At 41.1% G+C, this 7634-nt stretch overlaps 1 long non-coding RNA gene across 1 annotated transcript; it reads left to right on the top strand.

Moving 5' to 3' along the window:
- The first annotated feature begins 3873 nt into the window (after nucleotides 1-3873).
- Nucleotides 3874-5770, top strand: LOC147349783 (uncharacterized). Its single transcript, XR_015150491.1, has 3 exons — nucleotides 3874-4025; nucleotides 4314-4438; nucleotides 5332-5770. It is a non-coding gene; the product is annotated as an uncharacterized LOC147349783 (long non-coding RNA).
- The last annotated feature ends 1864 nt before the right edge of the window (nucleotides 5771-7634 follow it).

The following is a 7634-nucleotide window of genomic DNA, read 5'->3' as shown; positions in this document are numbered from 1 at the left end:
CTTGCCTGGAGAATCCCATGGACAAAGGAGCCTGGCAGGCTCCTTTGGGGTTGCAAAGAGTCAGACACAACTGAGCGACTAACACAAACACACACACGCGTGTATATATATATATATATACACATAAACACACACAAATTGTCATCTGAGATCTCCTAGTATGGATAATTTTTGCCTGTGTGAACAGGGCTGAAATTTGCTTTCTCTAATTAAACTCTCATGAGACTCAAGCTGTTTTGGAGTTGATCTTAATCAGAGAAACCTCCTCCTTCTCCTCCTCCTGTTCCTCCTCCCCTTCTAGTTTGTCGAGAGCTTCCCAGAACCCTGCTCCAAATCTCAGAAATGTCAGCAGCCTGTTTCAAACCACGTGGAGGGGGTGGGGAGCCAGACAGCAATAAGAAGTGATGAGAAGTGAGGGCTTCTCTGGCCCCTTGTGGATCGATCACGTGGTTCCCCAGAGCTCTTTTTAAAGAAAGGAATTAAATTGACATAGTTATGACCCCGTTGACGTGCTTTGCAATAAGAAAAGCCATCGAGTATATTAATATTTGTTTTGGACTACTCTTTTTTAAAGAAAGTGTTGGCCTATCACAGTGAAACAAATGAAACAATAGCCAGTCTGCTCCTTCAGAAATACTGGTGATTGTTGACGTCACTATAGACCTAGCATTATTTCCTGAAAAAAAATCTTGACTTCATGCATTTGAATTGCAGTCCATACACCTTCACAAACCAGGTACTGAACCTGTAGAGGCAGTCTGAGAAGAGAGGGGTGACCAAGGGCGATCCAGAGACACAGCCTGGTAGCAGAACAACTCTGGAAAAACGTGTAGCTGTGCCTAGAAATCAAATATGGGTAAGGAGAAAACCTCTCTCTTTGTCCGAAGGACTGATCACATGTTGACGGCTGGAATTTACATGGCTCCTCATTCAATAAACTGGCGCCTTCCCTGCATTCCAACATCGGCAGGACAATGGCGGCACAGGCGCGAACTGACACATTACACACAGCTGCCCCGTCCACTCTCCGTGGACCCCTCCTCCTCCTCTGTAGCCTTCTCCACCTCCCTCCAACATGAGCTTTCACTTCTGCAAGACCTAAACATACATGCGCGTTGGATGGTTGCTCCATTCCGAGGGCTTGATTTCACGTGCTTGCATATGCTCCACCTGCATGCAGAATATGAACCCTCCACGAAAGATTAAAAAAATAAATACATAAAGAAAACAAAGCCAGGACAGGATGAAAACCCAAACAAATCCCTTCTACTTCGTCGTCAGCTCCAAAAGAACCGGGCATGATCAACATTTCCCATGTCAAAAATCGTGTCGACATCACAACATCCCCTTTTTATGCTGGGGATACATGCCTTACTTTATGAACTGGAACCCTAAGGAAATGTGACCTGTGAAGTAACCAGCGCTGTAATTAGTGAGAACTTCTTCGGTTACCTTTTGTTCAAAAATAGTCCTCTGAGAAGTAAGGTAAACTTCCACAACATCTGACAATAGGGAATGCTTTCTCTTCCTTCAACTATTTTGAGGATAACATACACTTCTTGGCTAAAAGCTTCCATTGAGATGTTGCAGAATTTTTCCAGGAGGAATCTGGTAGTGGGAACAATAGCAGTTTATAGTGGCAGTGTATACAGCAAAATGCATGAAAGGTATATGAAACGATTATCTGGCTTGCAGAACAATCCATTCAGTATAGTTTTCCTATGAAAATATACACTTTACTGATTATGAGGAAACTCATCAGTACTTCCCACCCTATAGAATGTTCTTAAAAATATGGGAAACATTGGAACGGGAAGGCTTTATTGTATTATGAAGTAGTCATTAAACTTTAATCTCTACCACTAGGGGGCAGAATGAAGTTCTTTTCTAAAGGGACGACTAGGCAATCAACCATCACATCATTGTAGCATTGAAGGCACTTCAAAAAGACTCAGATGTTTAACTATTGTGCTAGTGATCATACATTCATATTGGGCTGCGGGCCAAAAGAGAGAAGAAAAAAAAAAAAAGCCAGAGATTTGCAGCTGAAAAGCTATAAAGTGGTGAATTTTACCTTAGAGCAAAAAACGTCTTCAGTGACAAATTTCAAAGGCCATATGTATGCGATTTTCATGAAAAGCAGACGACCCTAAATTTCTTTGTTTAACTGGAAGCGATCTTCCTCTCAGAACAAGCAGGTTCTTTACTGCAGTTTCCCTTGTTTATTGTGCTGTTACAAATTTCACTTTCCTTTCTAGTGCTACAATCAGGATTCTAGAAATGCTGTTTAGTGCCAATGGGTGTTTCATTAACACTGCCACCTCCAGCATCTTCAAGGTATCACCTCAGGCACAACATTACTGATGGAGAACGTTTAGTCTTCTGATAAAATAGGGTGTTTTTTGTTTTTTTTTTTCCTTTTAAATGAAACCCTCCAACCCAACCTTTATTCTATGGTAAAAGCTCTGTGTTCCCATTAGACTTTGCCAATACAGGACATTATGATTCCCCTCCCACCGACCCATGTGGTTTAAATACTGAAAGGGATGAATCATTCGGATCCTGAACATTATTACTCATGAAAATAGAACTTCAATACCTAGGACCTGTTCAGAGCATTTGCTTTTCAGGCCTGAGAGCCAGATATTTGGAAGACACTCGCATATTATACACCAAAACATAATCCATGGCAGGCTTTCTAAGTCAATCAACTCAAGGGATAGATTTGGGGTGATGGACGAGGTCCACCCATCAGCTAGACATTCAGAGAGTCTGCAGATTCCAATTCCAACACCTTTTGTTTCAAAAAAAAAAAAAAAAAAGCTGATGTAGTTTGATTCCTATTTTCACTAAATTGCGGTCCCAGGAAAGTTGGCAAAGTCCCAAGTGAAGTGTTGGCTTTGGCATTTCCCATTCCCCCACCTTCTTTCCAAAGCACAAGACACTTTTGTAAATAGAGATAGTGCCGAAAAGAATCACATCTTCCCTTTTACATCAGGAGTGTTACTTGATACGTATCAATATTTCCTGTCAGCTCCAACAAAGCAAAATCTTGGGCCTTCTGGTCTCCTTAGATGGCTAAATATCGTTTGCTTAAGTCAGCGCGTTCCAAACCTTTTATGTGGCCTGACAGTTGATTGGGAGAAGGCCCACTAACTTTCTTCAAGTGTGCAGTCATCCGTTTGGCGGCCGGCTCAGGGGGTTCCACATGAAATCCTCTTTAGATAAATTCATACTTACCCAGAGTGATTAGCCTTACAGCTTGGCTGGCTCACTCATCTTTAAAAGCAGAACATCCGTGATCAGTGTGGGGTCGGAGTTGTCTTCTACACCTTAAATGCCTCTCCTGCAGTCCCCAAAGCTGGTGAAGGAAGATGCAACCATAAAAAAGAGCAAGAAAAAAGAAACTTTTTTTTTTCCCCTGTCCTAAAGATGACAGGCTGAAGTTGACAACCTAATCCTTCAGGCTTGTCTTACTTACTGAAAGGCTCAAGTAATGTCAAAGGAACCATCTGATAACAGTCTTCATGCCAAACCTAACAGCTTTATTGAAACAAGAAACTTTCACATTAAATTTCCATGTGTTTTCTCTCCACACTCCTTAACTTCACTGCCCACCCTCCCTGTGCGTGTGTTTTCTTTTTTTTTTTCCTCCAAAGATAAGGCCTCTCTGCTTCAAAAACCAGAGAGAAACTGTTACAGAGGGCCAGCTGGGATGTAGTCAAATTAGTGGATTATTATTACCTTGGGGACGTTGGAAATCAGGTTTGTTATTGGCAGTTCCTGTTTCTGTAAGAGTTGTTAAGAGCTAAAATTTAAAGGGTGTTGGTCAATCAACAGAATGTTATTTTCTTAAGTGGGGAACTGCTATTTGTCATTTTTACTTTGCTGCTGCTGCTGCTGGACGACCTGCACCAGGTTTACCTCTAATTCTAAACTCCCACTTCATTAGAAATAAAGCCAGTCTTCACAGAAACATAAAGGACATTTTTCTTCAAATCAAAACTCGTGAGCTAAAAGAGCAGGTGGGTGGGTTAGGAGTCTTAGTCTAACTAAGACATCTTTTAGAAAATGGTATCGGACTGTTAAGCAGACTTGAAACTATGATAAATACAGACATTGTCATATAAATAAGAGCAGCTTATTCTTTGTGTATTCTTTGGACGTTCTGGAGAGAATGTTTTCAGTAAAATACATATCCTTCTGTGCTTACACTTTGTGACATTCTTGCTGGGACAGTTTTACATTTTGAAGCTAAGGAATTCATTGAAGGATTTTAAAGTCCGTGATTCTTGTTTTTGTTTTCCTTTCAGTTGAGGATGGTCTTACTTCTCCATGTTCTGAAACCATTTTAAACAAAAACAAAAAACAGACAACCTTGCAGGAAACTCAGAGTAAATAAATAGTCCTTGTCTGTTAAGTGAAATTGTTCCTTAAGGTAAGTTACTTTTCCCAAGGAATTACAGTATATTTCAATATTGAATAGCAGGCGTTTTTCTACCCATCTGAATGATGTTTAGGAAAAAAAAAAACCAGATTTTTGACAATTAGCCTATTGTATAATTTATGTGTTTGATTGAAACAGCAAAGTGTCTTAGTTAAAAATACATATATTTTTAAAAAGATCTCACCTTTTCCTCCAAATACTTTCTAATTTAATTGTGTTTACCCTTGATCTGCATTATTGGTCAGGTGACTAGACTGATTAAGGACAGACAGGAATACAGATTTCCAGCTAAAGAAACTCTTATCAAAGGGTTAACCAGCTGGTAATCTGAATTACAAATATGTAAGCCCAAAATAGCATTTTTTGTAAGATCTTTCAGTCTTTTCATGACTACTTTTGAAAACTACATTCACAAGTTACATCACATCTTTAATAAACTCTGCACTGTGAGCTGCAGAACCTTCCAGATATTCTGCCGACTCTGTTATATTTTCCACACTTCTATATTTAAAATAAATTCCCTGCCCACCCACCCCCTCGTTGAATTCAGGGAAACACAAACAACTCATAAGCTTTGCACTGAAATGAGTTTGTTTTGTTTTCATGCCTAGTATTGCTTTTGAAATTGTTCAGCAGTAAAGAATAGAATGCTGGTATTAGCTTCAAACACCAGCTACAAACATACTGTCTTCCTATTTATTCTAGGTTTTATCTTATTCCAAATCAAGACATGAAATATTTATTTATAATGGGTTTTATGATGAGTTTATTCATATATGATATGAGAAATACATGTATCAAACAAAGCCATTATAAAAAGGAACTCAAAGTATACAGGAAACTATAAATTCTGACTTTGGTGTTTTGCTGTGTCCATTTTGCAGATGGAGAGACTGAGACAGGATCCGCCAGAAGATTACACACTATGTACATTAATAGCAAAATCAGCTAGAAGATTCAGAGTTTCTACCATTAGGAAACATACACAAATACCATCACACCCAGAAAAACCCATCGAAGCTATTTTATCAAAAGTGTGCCTGAGAGGTAGGGGCTGGAAAAGATAAATGCAAACTGAATCTGGGGGACATCTCCTCCTGAAGAGGAGAAAAAAAAAAAAGTTGTGCACAGGAATGTTCCTTTTTAAAAAGAAACCCCTTCGGAGGCACAGAACTTGCCTGCCCGCTCTGAAGAAACAAGGTGGATTATTTCAGCTCTCTGGGGCTTGGAACGTGTGTGTGCAAGAGCACCCTGATAGCTGCAATAATAAACATGTCCAGCTGCAAGAGCTCTGCCTAACAAGCCTGGACAACACAGTCTGAATTCCTTTCCTTTGACCATCTTAGATGTCCCCTGCGAGAGGGGAGTCAGGGAGCCAGCCCTGGAAGGGTCCTCCCAGACCCCTGCAGCCCCGCGCCTCCCCAGAAACACGCGCCCTCCCCCCAGCCCGCCTCTCCACTTTTGTTTTATTTACGAATATGTTGCCAGAATTCCAATGAGTTATCTATTCTGTGGCCCCGTCAATTTTCCCACCGAAGCCTTGTCGCCGGCTGACTCAGGGTCCAGTCGCAACAGTGAGAAGAAAAGACCAGAGCAAAAGAATTCTTTTCAACTTTTTTTTTTTTTTTTTTAGGTTTCGCTCATTTCTCTCTCTGCCTGCCCCCAGCCTCCTTGCGCTCCTTTACCCCTTTCTGTTACAAGATCGCTCAAATTGAAGCCCGGGAGGATCCTATAGGGAATGCATAGGATCCCTGGGAGAAAAAAGCCCCAACAAGCTATACACCAGATGTATAATGTTATATGGTCAAACTGGCAAACACAAAAGCCGAAAAACAAAAGGCGTGAATTAGGGAGAGGCATTCAAAGGCGTGTTTTCAAAACAGCCCGGCCAAAAGCCTGGATTCCCCTCCTGAGACTAAATGCTTGAAAGAAAAGGTGCTAAAGAAAGAAAGGAAAAGAAAAAAAAAAAAAAAAAAAGCCCATTTTTTCTAATTAGCTGAGGCCTAACAGGCACTGAATTTCGCAACTAGTTTTCATCGAGGGGGTTGTGGCTGGTGAAACTGAAAAAATATGCTTTTGAAACCTGTGATGGAGGCTTTCCATGGACCAAAGCTAGATTCAGTCCTCGGGCTTTTTTTTTTCTCCTCCATCCCTGGAGTCTTGGGTCCTGCCTTGCTTCCTTGGTCCATCCCGTTTTCACACCCTTCCCCCTAAAGTACAAATATTATTTAGGTTTAAAAAGAGAGCTGGGTGGAAAGCTACAATATGCCCCCGCCCCCTCCTTTCTGTCTCATAGGCAGGGGGTTTTTCCAGGCCAGCAGCAGCCCTCTGAGTCGCTATGAATCTCATTCCAAACCACCACTAGTAGCCAAGGGGGGAAAGGTGTCTGTGCAGACTGAGGGTGTGTGTGTCTGTGTGTTTTCTGTAAATGCTGGGATTAAGATGAAAAACTCTCCACCACTGTGAATTTAGACATTTAGAGGATGATTTCTAGCTGTGAGGTTTTTTTGTGCGTTTTTTTTTTTTTTCCCGGTGCAACGGGGCAGCGTTCAAGATAGCAAGGTGGATTCCCCAGCCTTGCAAAAGGACACAGGCAGACAATTTGAATTTTTAAAACCTTCTGACTGAAAGGGGACACAACAGTGTCATGGCCAGAGACTGATCCGTCTTCAGCTGCCTGACAAATTATGAACTTGCATTCTTCAATGTCATTTCTAATAAGAAAACAAAACAGAACTCGTGGGCGAGAGTTGGTGGGCAGCCCGAGTTTTGCAGGGAGGCAACTTTAATTGCCACACTGTCTGGCTTGGATGCCTGTGGTCGTGCGTGGTGTGTTTTAATAACAAACACTTGTTCTAATGAATTAGCCTTATTAGGGGCTCCTCATATTCTTTCATAAAGAGCAGAGCTATTCTGAACTTCTGAATGCAACAGTCTCTTGATATTCTCACACCGAAGGCTCTATGTGGGATTGCATTTCTACCCTTGTGTATTCATAAGGCTCATATATGTATATATGTATTTTTCTCTGGCAGAAGAGTGAGCAGCAGAAAGTTAAGAAAAGTATTGGGTTTGCAGGTATGGGCCATCCATCCAGGAACATCAAAAATGCTTACAACATTACTATGCTGAAAATGCATTTGCATTTCCAACTGAACAATCCGGATTTTAGTCACTTCCTGCATAT

This window comes from Bos grunniens, chromosome 21, assembly GCF_055505025.1.
Source record: "Bos grunniens cultivar Pamir isolate PY7600 chromosome 21, Bosgru_T2T1.0, whole genome shotgun sequence".
In the NCBI taxonomy this organism is placed as follows: domain Eukaryota; kingdom Metazoa; phylum Chordata; class Mammalia; order Artiodactyla; family Bovidae; genus Bos; species Bos grunniens.
This window is presented reverse-complemented; position numbering and strand designations above follow the sequence as displayed.